The 16992-nt window shown below is 43.0% G+C and overlaps 1 protein-coding gene across 1 annotated transcript in view; it reads left to right on the top strand.

Moving 5' to 3' along the window:
- STK4 (serine/threonine kinase 4) overlaps positions 1–16992 on the top strand; it is a 70592-nt gene that overhangs the window by 48789 nt on the left and 4811 nt on the right. The gene's annotated exons all lie outside the window — the stretch shown is intronic.

The following is a 16992-nucleotide window of genomic DNA, read 5'->3' as shown; positions in this document are numbered from 1 at the left end:
GTGAGTGGGAGGCAGCGGGTTACTTTCTGAGTGTTGGCATTCAGTCTGTCAGACAGTGTTTAGTGTGAAGAAAGTTGGGCCAGCAAAGCTGTATCATTGGAAAAGGGAGATGCATCTTAATGGCTTGTTCAGATATTTTTGCCTAATTGCTTGCAGATATTTTTCCTCAACTGTGTCTGAGGGATTTTCCTCCTTTTGAAAAAGATTTTCTTTTTCGCTCTATGTATATGTGTATGTCTCTTGTGTGTGGGTCTGTGATTGTGGGTACAGGTGTAGGCAGAGGTCAGGAGAAGGTGTTGGATCTTCCGGACCTGGAATTACAGGCGGTTGTGAGCTGCTTGACTTGGGTGCTGGGACTTGAACTTGGGTCCTCTGAAAGACCCAAAAGTACTCCTTACTGCTGAGCCCCAACCGTGGCTTAAAGGTTAGTGATACAGAATTGAGATTATGGGCGAGCGTGTATTCCAGTACTGCGCCTGGGAATCATCTGTGCTTCCATAGGTTTACATGCACATGGGTTTGTAACACCATGGCTTTGTTTCATCATGGTTATGACTTTACTGTTATTAAATTAATATTTTCACTACTTCATCTGGAAAACATTGGTTCAGTGAGTTATGGAGATGTGCCAAAGCGTTGGCATTTTATTATACAACATAAGAAGACTGTGTTCCTTGACGTTATAACTAGTCTCATCCACAGAGTGTCCGTGTAGGGAGCTGTCACACTCACTGCAGTAGAACCAGGTTTTCTGAAGTTCTAAGTTGTGCTTGAAAGTTGGAATTTTATCATTGGCAGCAAACGCTGTCAGCTGTTTTTTTTTTTTTTTCATTTTTAAAGGAAATGTCTGCCAGTGCCCACTTCTGCATAACCACAGTTTGTTAATGTTTCTTTCAAGTGCAATTGATGTTCCATGGAAAAAGCAGCTGGTCGAGCTCACAGTTTGATTGTGCAAGTGTTTTGCTTAAGACAGCCATTGATTTCAGTTAAAAAACCTCTTGTTTCATCCTGGGTACAGCTTTACTGTCATTAAATTAATACTTTCACTACTTCATCTGAGAATATCTTAAAGGAGTGGGTTTTACTTTTTCTTTTCTTTTCTTTTCTTTTTTTTGAGGCATGCTCTTTAATCTTGTAACTGTAGTTTGCGGCCATGAAGAACAGAGTAACTGTTAATGCTTGTTTGGTCCCGTTTCTTGCCTTACAATAAAGTTACCAGTTCTACCTCCAGTCCTCATTTGTGCCTCCAGTCCGAGTTGTCAGCATAGTGAAGGCAGGTAAGGTCTTAGGACTACAGAGACAGTTTGATCTTACAGAGATGCCGAGAGACGGCTCCATGGGCCAGAACTGAGGTGGGCTCTCATGCCTGGTTAGGCTCTGGTTCTGAATTTTGGCAGAGACATCTTATGGTATGTATGTGTTCTTCCTCTGTAGGTTGAACTCTTTCATTTTGGTGACAGCTACTGAAGGCAGTTGCCTAAGTGCCATTTAACTAAAAAATACAAGACGGTGATATCTGCCATGTCACCATTTATCATGAAGGTCCTCAGACAAGAAGCATCTCATTAATGATGTAGATATTCCCAGCAGAATCTACGTAGAAAAGACAGATTCTATTCTAGACTTTCCCCTTGTATTTGCTATTTTTCAAGAAGTTTCCAAAAGCCCATATATATTTTAAGTGTAAATTAGCTATTGATATAGAAATCATTTTAAATTTTTATCTGGATTTATTTATTTATTTCTGGACTTGTAGCCATGAATTTGCAATGTGACCTCCTTCACCTCGATGCAGGCTTTTGCGTTTTTCCTCAGCATGTGGAAAATACCTTCTCCCCACCTGACAGCTTTGTATCCCACTTCTTCTCCCATCTGGGCTCTTGACTGTTCAGTTGACACAGAGTTCCTGGGGCATGAGCTGTGGAGAAGACTAAAGGAGAGATCTAGGCTTTCTCACTGCTGTCCAAGGCTAAGAGTCTGTTAGAACTCTGCAAGATGGAGGCAGGAGGATGGAGCTCAAGGCTGGCCTAGACCCACAGAAATGGAGGAGTCGGCCCTTTGCCTTGTTTGCTTGTGTCCCCAGGGCCTCTCAGAGAAGGGAGTCAGGTCTCGTGGAGCTTGTCATATCTAAGATACCCCTGCATGTCAGCTTCCCGCCCACTGTTCATTGTGCTTCAAACTGAACAGTCACCACTGGGCAGCCTGTCTCTGGGGGAGCTGTTTACTCCTCGGTAACTCTAACTCTGGGATGAAGACACATCTCTGTTCCTTGCTTCCCTTTGCTGCACTTGATCACTTGATCAGCCTGATCACTGAAATCTCAAGCTGGCAGAGTGGAGCGGGTTCCCTGATGGCCCTTTATGTCATTACATCCGAGAGAAGGCACAAGCAGCGGTGTTGGTGGGTCCAGGCATTCGAGTCTTCAGGGTTTTGACTGAAAGATGCTAGATAAACATTTACTAGGACAGTGGGACTACATGAAGAAACCCTGCCCTGAGAGAACAAAATGAAACAAAAGGATTGTACTGAATAAAATTGCAGTGGGCCTTCTGGGTGGAAGAGGATTATGTCTACATGAACTGAAGTGTACTTACGGGGCATCGAGCTGGCCAGGGCCACTAGAGCTGGGCTTTTATATCAGGTTCTGACTTGACTGAGTGATGAGTACCCTTAGCCTTCTCTCTTGCTTGGTAAGTACATGGAAAGACACTGTCTGGAGCTTGCAGGGGAGACCACTGCCCTAAGTAAACGAGGCACTGCCTCTGACTTGCCTGCAGTGTATCAGACACATTGTAAATGCCAGCTCCCTCTTGGTTTCTCTCTACTTTCTCTACCTTGAAACATCCACAGAGTAAGGCTTAGTTCCTTACATCTTTTCTGCAGTGATTCTGCTGTTGAGTTCCTGTATGAAAGTAGAGATGCATTTCCCAAAGACAGTTGCCCCCAAACGAACAAAACAACCGAATTAAACCCCTGCCAGTGGGAAGGAAATACTGAATACTCTTGGGTATCATGTTTAGATTGTCCCAGCCCATCCCTCCCTTCTGCCCTCTCTTCCCACTCCTTTCCTTTCATTGCTTTTACATATTTAGTTCATGTACTTTCCCCTCATTTCATGAACTGAGGTCTAGGGATGTTTCCCACATCCCAGAGTTCTAAAGACTTCTGTGACAGCACACTTTGGCCAGTAGATGCCACCCTTTTGCTTCTGTGTGCTGTCTGCCATCGGCTGTGTATGATCCAGCTGTGCATACTGCACGGCAAAGTCAATTTGCCCATCTTGAAGTTTTGACTTTATATAAAGTAACATTTGTTGAGAATGAGTCCTCATCCTACAGACCAGATTGCTTGAGAAGAGAGGTCGGCAGTCTTTCAGGTCTCAGAGACCCTTAGCTCACTTGACCTTAGTTGGGTGGCTCTCTTCTCTAAACTTGATCGTATCACCTGTCCTGTTTTGGTTTTGGTTTTTGTCTTCCTGGTTGGAGAAAAAAAAAAAATCATTGGAAATGTAGATAGAACTTGTAAAACAAATTTATTTTAAGATCCATGGTAACATCCTGTTAGCATAGTAGAATTTTGAGGCTGCTGATGCTTGAGTTGTATATTATTTTATTTCTGTTTCACATTTAATTTTTGTAAAACGTATTATTAGTTCTTTGAATAATGAGAGGTAATCCAGGAGCAACAGAAGGCCAAAGCATTGGTAAGCCAGATGTGGGGTGTGCCCAGTGATGGTATGTTCCCGTCATCTGATACAAAGTCTAATCGTTTTATTTTATTTGGTGATGTTTGGTTTTGTGCGAGAATAAGATGAGGTTTTGTGTTATTTTTCAATAGTTTGAGAAATGGAAGTCTAGAGATCTTTTTATAAATAAGCCAGCTTTCTCACTTCCCACCAGAATCAGGTCTCAGGTCATTTCCTGGTTCTCTGAACTCTTGGATGCTTCCTTTTACTGAGACAGCTAAGGCTGTGAGCCCATTTTAATATGCAATGGGTACTGACATCAGGGTGGGGTTGGGGGGACATCAGGGGGACATTTATCCTTGACTCAGTGTGTTCTCATGCATATTCAGAACACAGAAAAGGCTGACAGACCTCATTTTATTGTCCATCTAAGTCCGTAATTCCTCTGGTTAAAGCAATTTTGTTACTCTATCACTTACCATGTAACCATGGGCCTTACAGTAAGTGTGTTGTCAAGAAATGTCATGCTAACTAAAGACATTATTTAGGCATCCTTTTTGCTTTGATCAAATGTAGTCTCTGTAAAACAAAGATACCTATTGTAGGGAGTCTTAATGGCTACAGCCAAGAGTTACTGGCTTTTCTGGTGGTACCTCTGTCACTATGTACCTTAGTCTGCTTCAGGAATTTGCTCCTGAGTTTTTCTTTCATGCTCCTATCTCCTGATGATGTGAGCTTTTTCTGCCAGTTTCCTCTCCCCTCGTGCCCCACATCAGTAATAGATGCTGAGTATTTCTAATAGTCTGTGTATGTGTTCATTATTTTCTTGTCTTAGTTCCTGCTTCATTTGCAGGAATACTTGCTTCTTTACAAATAGGCTGTAGGGGCTGCAGAAGTGGCTTAGACATTAAGAGCACTAGCTGTTCTTGCAGAAGACCCAGGTTCAATTCCCAGCAACCTCATAATGGCTCACAAACATCCGTAATTTCAGTTTCATAGGCATTGATACCCTCTTTTGGCAGGCAAACTTGGTATGCAGACAAGATACCTATACACATAAAATAAATATTTAAAAAACAAAAGATGAGGGTGTAGAGTTTGGGGTGAAAGTAGCATTCAAGTGCATATTGTGTGTAGGCCCATAAACATTCTGTTCCGTTCCTTTCTCACACCGGATTCTCAGGGAGATCTTCTCTCCCCACTCATGGGCAGTAAGGCTTGGAAACACTAGGTGGTGTGTGTGACCCACACGGAGCAGGGGATTAATAAGTGATGAGTGTAGGCTTTCAGCTTTCATGTGGAGTCTCTTATTATCCTCCAGAGAAAGTGTTTTTCTGCCTGGGAAATGCATGCTGTTCCCTTTGTTTAATTCAGGTGCTGTGCATTTCTTTCTCTAATGTGCTCAGCATTTAGCAAAGAGCCACAGCACAAGAGTGTTCAGATTGTGTTTTTTAATACTGTCGTTTTAGCCCATTTATACATTCTTTGCAGAACTGCGTATTTATTTGAGATTTTCATTTTATAGTCTCTTTCCTCCTGTGTTTACGGGACTGTTAGAGTATAAATATGACAACCGTGGAACAGGATTTTTCCTCCTCTTTTTTGGTAAAACCTTAGCAGAACTTATTGATTGGAGCTACAGTGTTGGGAATCCCCGAGATTGGAATTTAGAAAGTACCCGGTATTCTACACTATTATTAACATGTGGGTTTGCCTTTACAGTTCAGGCTTTACATATAAGGAGAGCAGTGGCTAGGGTCAGAATCAGGCCTGGCAGGCCCTTCCAGCTTTGGAAGTTCTTGAAGGACTCACAGACTCTTGCTCTTTGCTCATTTTTAAGCTAGAGCTACTATGTATTTTTCATAGCAGTGCATGAGCCCAGAAGAACTAGATGTGGCATGTGGAAGATGCTTAGGGTTCACAGGTTTCTTGTGGTACTTTGGGATTCCAGAAGATTGAAATGAATAGCAGAGTCAGGATAACTGAGCAAAAGCAGATAATCTGCTCAGTCCTCTCCTGAGCTCTGTAACTGTGGCCAGCTGCTATTAATGTGGAATGAATGTCCTGGCTGTGTGTGCCTCAGGGTTTTTTAGAGTATTAAAATTAAAAATACCTTTAAAGTACTTAACAGGGTGATCATCTAGTGAATTTTATGTACATGTGTAATACTTAAGGTAGGGAGATAAATGAACTGGTAAAAAGGGGGAAAGAATAAATTAGGTGAGCTGCTCCCCAAAAGGAGGGTAGAAGGAAGCTCTCCTACTCTCTTCCCATTTTGTTGGGAGCCTTTGTGGCAGTTCAAACTCACCCTGAAGCACGTATTTAATGTCCCACACAGCCGAGTTCTGCCATTCATGTTCCTAGGGTTAAGTATCAATCATGGTGGCCAACACACTGGCAATCTGTTTTTTTTTTTTTTCTGACCAGAATGCTTTCCAGCTGTGCTTCTTCCTGGATGCTATGAGAGCCAGTGGGGCAGGGCCACAGATTAGCCCTGTCTGTGTGTCTCCATTCTTGCACAGCCTGGGATCCTGAGGTGGCTTGTTACTGAGAAAGAACAGACTCATGTCCTCTTTACAGGCTCACCACACTCTCCCAATTGCTCTTTATTTAGAAAAATTGTGGCAAAACCTATTCTAGGATTTTATGGCCGTCACACATGGCTGTGTGTAGTTTGAGTTTAAAATATCTTATGGGAGTGGTGTTTAAAATGAGAGCTGTTGGGGAATGTTACTCCTTTCCCCCAAGTTCTCTTCCCAGATGCCACGGTGAACAAAGGCTGTTCTCACACATGGGGGAGAGAGGCTCCGTTCCAGATTCAGTGGAGATTTTCCACTTTTGGAAGAGCTGCTGAGGCTCTCATCACAAACTACAGCCATTCTAGGATTAATTTAAAATAGTTCCTGGGATGAATTAAGATCTCACAGTAAAAATACCACACACAATCTGTCACATTATCTGTGGCATCCTTCCCTGAGCCTGCCCAGTTAATGAGAAAATCAGGTGTCCAGAGTTTATTGCAGAAGGAATGTTTAATAAGGGAGTCATGAATGGTGTTTGGATAAGCTTGGGCTTGCGGTGTTTGGTTTGTGTGTGAGCCGTAGATGGAGGTACGTGGAAGCTACGTGAGACACAGTAACTTCGCTTTTTCTAACGTTACTGCCTCTCCTCCTGGCTCATAGGGTTTTTTCCTATGGAAAAATGAAAACCAAACAGGATAGCCTGGTCTATTCCCTGACTTGTAGCTTTCTAATCCAGTCCTAAGGGTCTGTGATAGCATGTTAATGAGCTCCTGTGGCCACTCAGCTGTGGTAAGATAGATAAGCATTCAGCATCCAGAGTAAGGATCCTCCAAGGCTAGAGCAGAACAGGCAGCCTTGGCCCAGGATGATCCTTGGGACTTGGGAAGGAGAGCTAGTTCGGCCATGGCACGTGGGATATGTGTAATTTGATTACTACACCACAAACATCCCTTTTGTGTGTCTCTTATAACTGTGTCAGACTTAATCCTATAAGGCTGACACCCCTGCCCAGCTTGTGCCAGATGCTAAAATCATTTGTGTTTGTGGCCCATGACTTGATGAAGCCTCAAGTTAGGAGCATGTTGGGTGGCTTCTGTATTTTAAATATTAATATTATTATTAATTCTTCTTTCAACAGTATATCCGACCACAGTTTCCCCTCCCTTCACTCTTCTCAGTTCCTTCCCCATCTCTGCTCTTTCCCAGATCTACTGGGGAGATCAGTAGAACCTATGAGGCACCATGATTGTCACTTGAATCTCTGAGCCCCAGTGAGACCTGCTTAGGCGATTTTCTGGGCCGTGTTCTCCTGGTGTCCTTGACCCTCTTACTTTTGTAATTCTTTCTTCCCCTTTTCTGGGGGGTTCCACTGAACTAGTTCTTCAGCCCCCTTTACAGTTTTAAAAACATTATTTACATATAATATGTAAGTATTCAGACTTTTTAAGTTTATATGTTTTGATTTATTAGCTTCCTTCTGTTTGTAGAATGCCATCTCATTTAGAAAAATATTTTGTATCCTAAGACTATAAAAATATTAATCCCTGCTTTGTTTTAGTTTTCTTACCCTAATATGTAATCCACTTGCAGTTTGTCATGGTGTAAAGAGTAAGGTAGACACCCATATTCATATCTTTCTTAGCTTCTTTTGCTGACAGCCAAGGATTTTCAGAATGAGTGGTTAATTTAGAGGTATCTGCATCTAAACGTGGCTTGTTTCTACGGAGAGAGAGTTTCTATTTGAGACTTGGAGTTTCAGTATTCCTGTCTTAAAAAGCCTCCAGAAGGGAACTGTGAAACACATTGATTTTGGCATTGACTTCAATGCATCTCAAACAGACTGGTTCTACAGAACTTGATACAAAGTATTCCTTCTATGTCCTGATGCCTTTTTGCCAAACAAAATTGATTATTTCTGACCAGAAGGCTCTGAAAGGAAAGAAAGTGAGGAGGCTCCCTGGCCACTGCAGGCCACACTTTGGCTTTGGGTGTGGTGCTTTTAATTTTCTTTTAAGCTCTACCAGTGAGCTGTGCTGTGTGCCCTGCTGTTGGGGGTTGATGGGGATGCATTTGGTGCAGTCCTAGTCCTGGAGCTACTAATGGTGTCTTTACATGTCTGTTTCCTTGTATTCTGATGAGTAAGATACCTGGGTCTTCCCTGACAGTTGGTTCTAGTTTTCTCTTGTATCATGACATTTATTGTGCTTGAGTTTGTTTTGCTGGTGTGTTTTCGGACTCAGCAATACCTGGTCTGATTTGTTGTTCAACAAGAACTGTTTAGCTCTGGTGTGACAGCTTCCCTGAGTATCTAGGATAGTGGGTCTCGACCCCATGGAGGGGGAGGTCACACATCAGATATTCTATATATCAGATGTTTACATTACAATTTATAACAGTAGCAAAATTACAGTTAGGAAGTAGCAGCAAAATAATTTTATGGTTAGGGTTACTGCATCACGAGGAGCTGTATTAAAGGGCCACAGCATTAGGAAGGCTGAGAACCTCTGCTCTAGACTTTTGTAGATTTGTCCATTGTACCCAGACTCCTGAGTTATAGCACCATTCAAAATCAGTTTTCCCAGTAAAGGAACTATATTATGCCGGTGAGGTCAAAGGTCAGTTCATGTAGTCGTGAAAGTCATGGAAGTCTTTGTGTCAGCCTTTGCAGCCATCTTCACCACCACATTACCTTATCTGTTGAACATGGATAAAAATCAGACTTCTTGAGAGGAGGGAGATGGCCCAGTGGGTGAGAACTGCTGCTCTTCTGACCTGAGATTGGTTGCCAGCACTCACGTAAGGCAGCTCCAAGTGGATCTGCTGCCTTCTGGCCTCTGTGGCTTCAGATCTGTTGCTCTCTTCTGGCTTCTGTGGCTACATACCCATACCCACCTCTTTTTTAAAATTACACTTTTCTCAAGGAGTTGGTGAGTACCATGTGATGTAATGTGTACAAAATACATAGGTGCCCCTGCCTATATTAAGCACTTAATAAATGTTATTTTCTTTCTTGGTTTCTAGTGTTGCTTTGGTTTTCTAGGGTATTACACAGCCTCCACTCCAACTGTAGAAAGAATGTTTTTTGCACATTTCAGAAAGTTTAGAGATTGAAGAAAAACTTAGAGCTGTCCTTTGCTGTTTATCACTCTCAAGCAACAGTTGTAGTGGTTTTTTATTTTGATGTACTTCCTTCCAGTTTTCAGCCTTACACTGAAATCTTTTTTAATTTTTTTATCTAACATAACCCATTTCCTTGTATAATTAAAAATATCGGCAGAACCATCTTTAATAAATACATGTATGTGGATGTGAAGATGTGAGTATAGGGTCCGCAGTGGCCAGAGCTGCTGGTCTCCCTGAACTGGAGTTCCAGACACTCGGGAAACAGGTCCTGGAAGCCCAGAACTGCTGAACCTCCGTCCAGTCACCAGCCACACCTTCTAAAAATATTTAGCAGTATAGTCTAGGCTGACTTCAAATTCGTGATCCTCCTGCTCCAACTTCCCTTTTATTATTATTATAGGTAGCTACCATCATCCCTAGCTTAAAATACTTGTGTATGGTCATATAATAGTAATTACATGGTATAATTTAATTGCCCTAATCAGTCAACTTATTTGGCATTTAGTATTTCGGGCTTTTTGGGTTAGTTTAGATCTTTCCAATCTATCAAGCCAGGAATTTTCTTGGCTACAAGAGAGCTGCCTCGGATTTGGGTCTTTGTACATTTATTTGTGGGACCCCTCCCTTAGTTACGTATATGAAGTAGCCGTTATTAACCATGGACACTGCTCTCAGACTCTTCCCACCAGCTTTCTGTTTGGCTAGTGTTAGTTTACATTTTAATCATTTTCAGGGGAGGTTTCTTGTCCTCACACTCCTGGGCTAGAGGAAAGGTGAAGGAGACTGAGTTGTATTTAGTCTCTGGCCTGGTGGTGCCGAGTGAGTGCCCAGGAGCTGGCCTGGGTAAATGCTGCACGTTAGTGGGTCCTCACTGGGAGGTAGGTGACTGCGCTGAGCAGTAAGAAGGCTCTTCTGAATGGTTCCTGACAGGGCATATTGTTCTGTTTCAACTTCTTTTTTTTTTTCTTCTTTTTTTCCTGTAAAGCTAATTTTAAAGTCTGTTGAGCCTGAACTCACTTGTACTATGGAGTATAATGAGATCTTGTGCTCCTTCCTCTCAGAAACATGGCCAGAAATAACAATCTGAAAAAGACATGTGTCAGGCTGGCCAGGGAAAGCTGCTGTGCAGATACACTGTGAGAGCCTGCACAGCTAGTGAATGGCGTCTTTGTCTCCGGACCCACAGCCGCCTGCTTCTGCCACAGTTGCAGTATCAGATCTGAGCTCGGCTCATAACAGTCATGAGATGGCATTCGAAATGGGACTTAAATGCTTGTGGTTTATGACCCCAGGGGGTCACTTGAAACACACAGCAAAACCTTAACATACACTAAACAGAAAGCCCAAAACAACATTGCTCTAGCTCGAGGCTGTTTTCATTTGCTCTACTGGGGTTTGAGACAGCCTGACCAGGGCTGCCTGGCTCCTTTCGTTCTCTGATGGTCAAGGGTAGTTTTAATCTTAAACACAAGTCAGCTAGATGTCTGAGTCCAGACTGGCTCAGAAATTGATCCTAAGAACTGCAGACAAGTCTGCGTGGTAGGCCCTACAAGGCCCTCTGAAGGCTCTCCCCTATCTCCCTGTGGACCTGTGCTGTGCAGAGCGTGGCTGTTATTGGTTCTGTTGAGGTGATGAGGGTAAAGTCCCAAGGGACGTGTGGTGATGATTTCATTGAAAGTGCAGACTTTACTCTCAGATCTGGTTTTAGTCTTTGCTGATGCTTACTGATTTTGACCTTGAAAGAGAGGATTAAGTATATGAGTCTTTACACCTCAAATTCTTTATCTGTAGTCACATGTTAGCTGTTAGTAAGATGGAGGAGCATGTGTGCAGAAGCGTGCTGCGTGCCAGCCGTGATCACAGCGGATGGTTGTTAAGATGCTCTTGTTACTGTACAGCAGCTGGCTGCCCAGCTGTGTCCTAGCACTTCGGGAGACTGAAGAAGGAGGGGCGCTGAAAGTTGGAGGTTAGCCTGGGCTACCCAGTAAGACCTTGCCTTAAAAAAACCTTACCATATAGCTAGATCCTTAAATCTTGCCTCCTCATCAGAGTTAACACTGGTTCCTACGTGAAGTTTAGATGCTCTCTCTTTTGTGTGCCTTGGGTTTTAGGTCTGTAGCTCTGCTCTGATCATTTTGCTTGACTCACAACATGACAAGAGCTGGGGCACATGGTGGTTCTGGACTCCACTCATGGTCAGTCATTACCAGATTGCCAGTCATGGTAGTTAGGGGCTAACATTTCCAGGGTCCAGAAAAACAGCTTGCTCTGTGATGCCCTGACTGTCTCTGTCCTGGTGTCTGTAACTCTCCATTGAGGATGTTTTGGAGTCTAGCTCCTCAGCTTGGTCAGTGTTGTCAGACTCTCAATCCTTGATCTGACTGACTTCATTCTGCGTGAGTCTGTGTTTTGCCCCTGTGAAACTGGTTTTGTCTTGTCTTTAACTCATTGGCATCAGTTTTGGACTTCCAGCTCCATGGCAGAACCTCGCAGAGCCTCTGTGAGGTTTTCACTCAGGCCGGGCAACTGCAGAAATAATATAGAAGACCACAGAGTCACTCTTTCCTTTTTTAGAGCTTATGTGTGAGGCTGTAAAATTTCCTTACATGTTACCTTACAACTGGAAACTTTTGATATGTGTTTGTTTTGTAAAATCAGGTTTATTGGGATTTAATTTCCATAATATAAAATTGTTCTTGTTATGTACAGTTTGATGAACTTTGATATATACAGTTTTATTAAAAAAAAACACAATTAAGTCACCCTGAAGTTTCCCATGGCCTGGCTTTTGTCTGTATATATGAAAAGAATCGTGTCTTTGGTCTCTTATATGTGATTTATTTAACTGAGACATCTCTTCTGAAATGCTCTACAAGCTGGTGTATAGTGCAGCCTCACGGAAGTATTTTCTCAGTCGAAACCCCTCCCCACAGGAGACTCCAGCTTATGTTGAGTTGACACAGAACTAACTAGTGGGCACAGGCTATGATTTCAGATTCTTGGCTCTTGTGGACTTAAGAACATGGCAGTTTTCCGGCTTGCATTTCTGTCTGGGGATTAGCATCCTGGCATGTTTTCATGAGCCCACACATACTCACCTACACTCTTCCTCCCTGGGCTCATTCAGGAGACAGAGATCACAGAGTAGGCTGTGCAGGCGAAAGATGGGTTTCCTGGGATGAACGGCTCACTGAGTACATGGAGGAGGTACCTGTGGGCATTGAGAGGCAAGAAACTGCTCACTGTCAGGGGCCGTGACAGCTGCATGCCTGTGCGGTCTGCAGTCAGACTATTCCCAAGAGGGCAGAAGCATTTGGACGTGGAGTGTGGAGCCTCAGGTCGCCACGGTCACGGCTACAGATCACAGGTTGCACTTCGAGCTGCTTTTTTTGTTTTGTTTTTGTCTTACTAGTTTTCTGCAAGCAATTTTTATTCTTTGTGTGTAAAGTTTGATCTTCACTTGAAGGTGCCCTTCAGACCATATATATTAAAAATGCATTTTAAAAAACCCACCAAACTAATTTGTGGTGTGTGTGTGTTTGTGTGCGTGTGTGTGTAGTGGCTCTGAAATTTTGAGAGAGAGCACATGCACAGGCTTACCTAGAACTTTAATCCCTCTGCCTCAGCCTCCCAGATGCTTCTGACTGTAGGTGTGCACTGCTACACCACAGCCTCGGTTTGCTGTTAACACTCCGATTTTGCACAAGATGCTTTGGCTTCTTTTATGTGACAGGAAGAGAGAAGAAAGTCTGACCTTCCTACTCTCTTGGAAATTTCCAGCTCATGAAAGTGCACAGAAGCCACAACACAAGGGGATTTTTATGCGATTAGCCAGCTCTTTTCTTAAATTATTAAGCTGCATTAAAACAGCAGCTCGGTGCACTTGGCGTTTTAGGTCTTCCTGTCTTCTGAAAGATTAATATCGCTACAAGAACGATGTTAGTTAGTCTCAGTGTACCCTTTAGTGTTTCCAAACGTCAGGATCATCTCACCCTGTGCTGTTCTCACTCTCTGCCCTTTAGGCATTTATAGTTTTTCCAGGAGTTTAGTGTGTTTATAAATGTCTAAAGGTTTTCCTCTTACAGTTTGACCTTCTTAATATGAAATTTTTATGCCAATTTAGAGCTACTCTTAAATTAGAATTTTTTGTACAGAGCAATCCCAGCAAACAGGACTGGAGACCATCTTTCCTTTGTAGTGCTGGGAGACAAAGCAGGGTCTTACAGATGGTAAACAAGAGTCCTACCACGGAGATAAAGCCCAGTCCAGAACAGTGGATGAGCTGTTTGTTTTGACTTTAGAATGCACAGGTCCATTTTGAGTAATTGATATAATGTTATTTAATGAACTTATATTGTCCTCTTAGGCTTATGTATTTATTGATTATATAGTTTTAAAACCTCTGTGAACTGCCCTGTTTCTAAGAACCCAGTAAGACATGAGTGTTGTTTTCACATAGAGATTTAAAATGTAAGGACAGATTTCTTTCTTTTCTTTTCTTTTTTTAAAAAATATTTATTTATTTATTCTATATAAGTACATTGTAGCTGTCTTCAGACACACCAGAAGAGGGCATCAGATCTCATTCCAGATGGTTGTGAGCCATCATGTGGTTGCTGGGATTTGAACTCAGGATCTCTGGAAGAGCAGTCAGTGCTCTTAACCACTGAGCTATCTCTCCAGCCCATGGCCAGATTTTGTAATTAAATTTTTATTAAGAGCTCTTTTTGGTGGCTTGGGAATACCTTAGTTCTCCTGACTTTCGGATGGTTCTCAAGTTGCGAAGAAAGGTATTAGGGAACAGAGAGAAGTTGGAGCCAGGGCTGGAAGGCTAGGTGGACAACCCTCTCTACAGAGGGCAGAGTTAGTGTAAGTACTGGGGTACAGAGGTCAGTATTTTCATAGAATTTGGAAGTCCCCAAGTCTTTTCATTTCTTTAGCCATTTTTATTTGTATATTTTCTCTGAGAGAAAATATCACTGTATACGTCAGTCTGATCTCAAAATCCAATCCTCCTGCCTTTGCCTCCTAAGTGCTGGAAGCATAAGTGTGTGCTAAAATGCTCAGCCCCTCCCACCCCATCCTTAAGATGTAGCCCAAGCTAGCCTCCATTTCTAGAGTCTTCTGCCTTACAATACCAAGAATTAGAATTGTGAGCAGAGGCCACCACACAAGGCATTAGGGAGATTTCCTAGGGCCCAGTGGAACTTGATTTTCCAGGACTGTTATTTGAATGAGGAAATCTTTCATTAAAATTCTTACATTTCATGTAAGGAGCAAATTCTGTTGGCGTGCTCAGGCATGTGATGAAATACACATCTCCTGATGCTGTTTGCACAGTGTACCACCAAGGTGAGAGTTTGTAGAAGTAAAGAATTTAACGTGGCCTTGAACCCCGTGTCTTGGCTGTGGCTGTGTTTGCACACTGGGGCTTGCTGTGAAGGCAGGCTGAAGCTCTGCTGTGCATTCTTAGGTGTTCAGTTTACATTGTCTGTGTTGATCCAAGATAGGGTAGTTGTAATTCTTGTACACTCTTTACTGGGATGGAACATTGCTGGAGCATTTGTTGGTGGACCATGGCGTGCCTCAGAGCATTAGTTGAGTAGAGTTGCTAAGGATATTTTGAGAGGAAATCAGTTCTATGTTTCTCCTCACACTGGAATCTGAAGGTTTCACTGTGGTCTTGCCAAGGGAAATGAGCCAGATACATCAGCGTTTGCCAGAGATACCTCTGAGTGTGGTTAGGATGAACTTCGTAGCTCACCTTAGGCAGCTGTAGCCAGTATTATATTACCTGCTTCCTCCTTTCCCCAGGAGTTGGAGGCAGGAGCTCCTACCCGTACACTTGTTCTGGCGTGTTCTCGGCGTTACTGTGTGTACTTTGCCAATACTTGCATCCAATGCTCTTGTAGAACACATACTGTCATTTTTTAGTGCACACACTAAATGACACGGTCATTACTGTAGAGCTACAGAGGACAGGGTTCAAAGCCACTGACTACCCTTGCCCCTAATAATCGCTCTTCTGGCAGGGATTCCACTTTTGTTCACTGAAAGCTGCTGGACAGTTGGCGGATTGGACTTAAATGTTCAACCAGCTGTATTTTGTCACTTCTGCACACCACACAGTAGGTACTTTCTGTATTCCAAAGGAGAAAGACAGCAAAGAACCAGCTTTATAGATGGGAAAGTACATCTCCACGACAGCACTAGGAGCAGCATTTTCAGCGTGAGGGCTGTGTGACATATTTAACGTCCACTCAGTTCAGACTTGTGACTGCCCACACTTTTCACTGCCTAGGCTTCAGAACTCTTTCGCTTTCTCTCAGAAACTTGTAGCATCAAGGGCAAGTTGCTTACCCATTCTTTTACTTTTTAAAATTAAATTTTAAAAGCTATGAATATATGTGTGAGTATGGATGTGTGAGTGAGGCAGAGGTGTCCAATCTCTTTAGACCTGGGTACAGGTGTGGGAGCTGAACTTGGGTTCCCTGCAAGAACAGTATGTACTCTTAACCTCTGAGCCTCATTCCAGCTCCCTCTTAACCCACATTGACCTCTTCTGTAAAGGAGAACAATCTGTTACCTGCTACCTTAAAGATGAGCTAAATGAAACTCGCAGGGAATGAATGTACAGTGCCTTATGCTAAATGCAATTAGCATATTTACATGCATACATGTGGATTCCACTAATAAGGTGATGTTGTATCTTGCTGAAAAGAGGTCAGACTAAACGTTAGACTGAAAACAGATTTATTTAATGTAGCGATCGCCGATCTCGCCAGCAAGAAAGACGCGCCACAACAGGATCCTTCTACAGGCGTTTATTGCGGGTGTGATTGCAGTGGCGAAAGACCCTGAGCCCAGAAACCAGCCCTCCTTATATATGCTTAGGAGGACTGTGTCGACACCTGATTGGTGCATTCTGTGCGCCCTAATTAGCATACTCAGAGTCACCATGATTCAGCAAAAACAGGCAGGTGTGCATGCGCACTTAGGTTGTTTATATCAAAACTGGCCTTCTTCCCTACGGGCTGAGCGCCATCTTGTAATGGCGAATGCAGTGGCTTCCTATAATTTAAGGACACACTTTGGAGACTAATTGTCAAGAAAAACAGTACCTGTACTTAGGTTGTTGAAGTTACTTGCTCAGAGATGCTTGAATAGACAGAAAGCATATACCCACGGGCTGGAAAAAGGCAATGGCTAGTGACCTGTGGGTATCTGTCAGACTGGAGCAAGCACAGTCTTTTCCATCTGCCCAGGACTGATGAGCTGATAAGCTTTCAGGTGGCCCCGAAATTCTCAATGCCCTTGATCAAAAGACTATTTATTTCTGTGTTCTCCATCTAAAATGAGAGCTCTTTTAGAACAAGAGCCTGTTTGTGCCTAGGCTGTTCTCACCTTGAGCAGTGAGCCTGCTCTGGCTTAGCTCTTGTCCAGAAGGGTCACATTTCTTAATATTTTGATTTCTTAATTTTTATCCAAGGAATGTTGTTATAGTAGAAGTTTTTTGTCTGAGGGATAACACTACATTAGGCACACCCTTCACACGTGGCTGACCTGGGACTGAATACTTGTTTCCCATCATCAGAAAGCCCAGAAACGTTCATTGGGCTGGCTTGTCTTAGAGGATGTTACAGCTTGCACGAGGTTTGCCCC

Source organism: Micromys minutus (genome assembly GCF_963924665.1).
Source record: "Micromys minutus genome assembly, chromosome: 11".
Classification (NCBI taxonomy): domain Eukaryota; kingdom Metazoa; phylum Chordata; class Mammalia; order Rodentia; family Muridae; genus Micromys; species Micromys minutus.
Note: the sequence above shows the minus strand (reverse complement) of the source record. Positions and strands in the feature narration are given on the sequence as shown.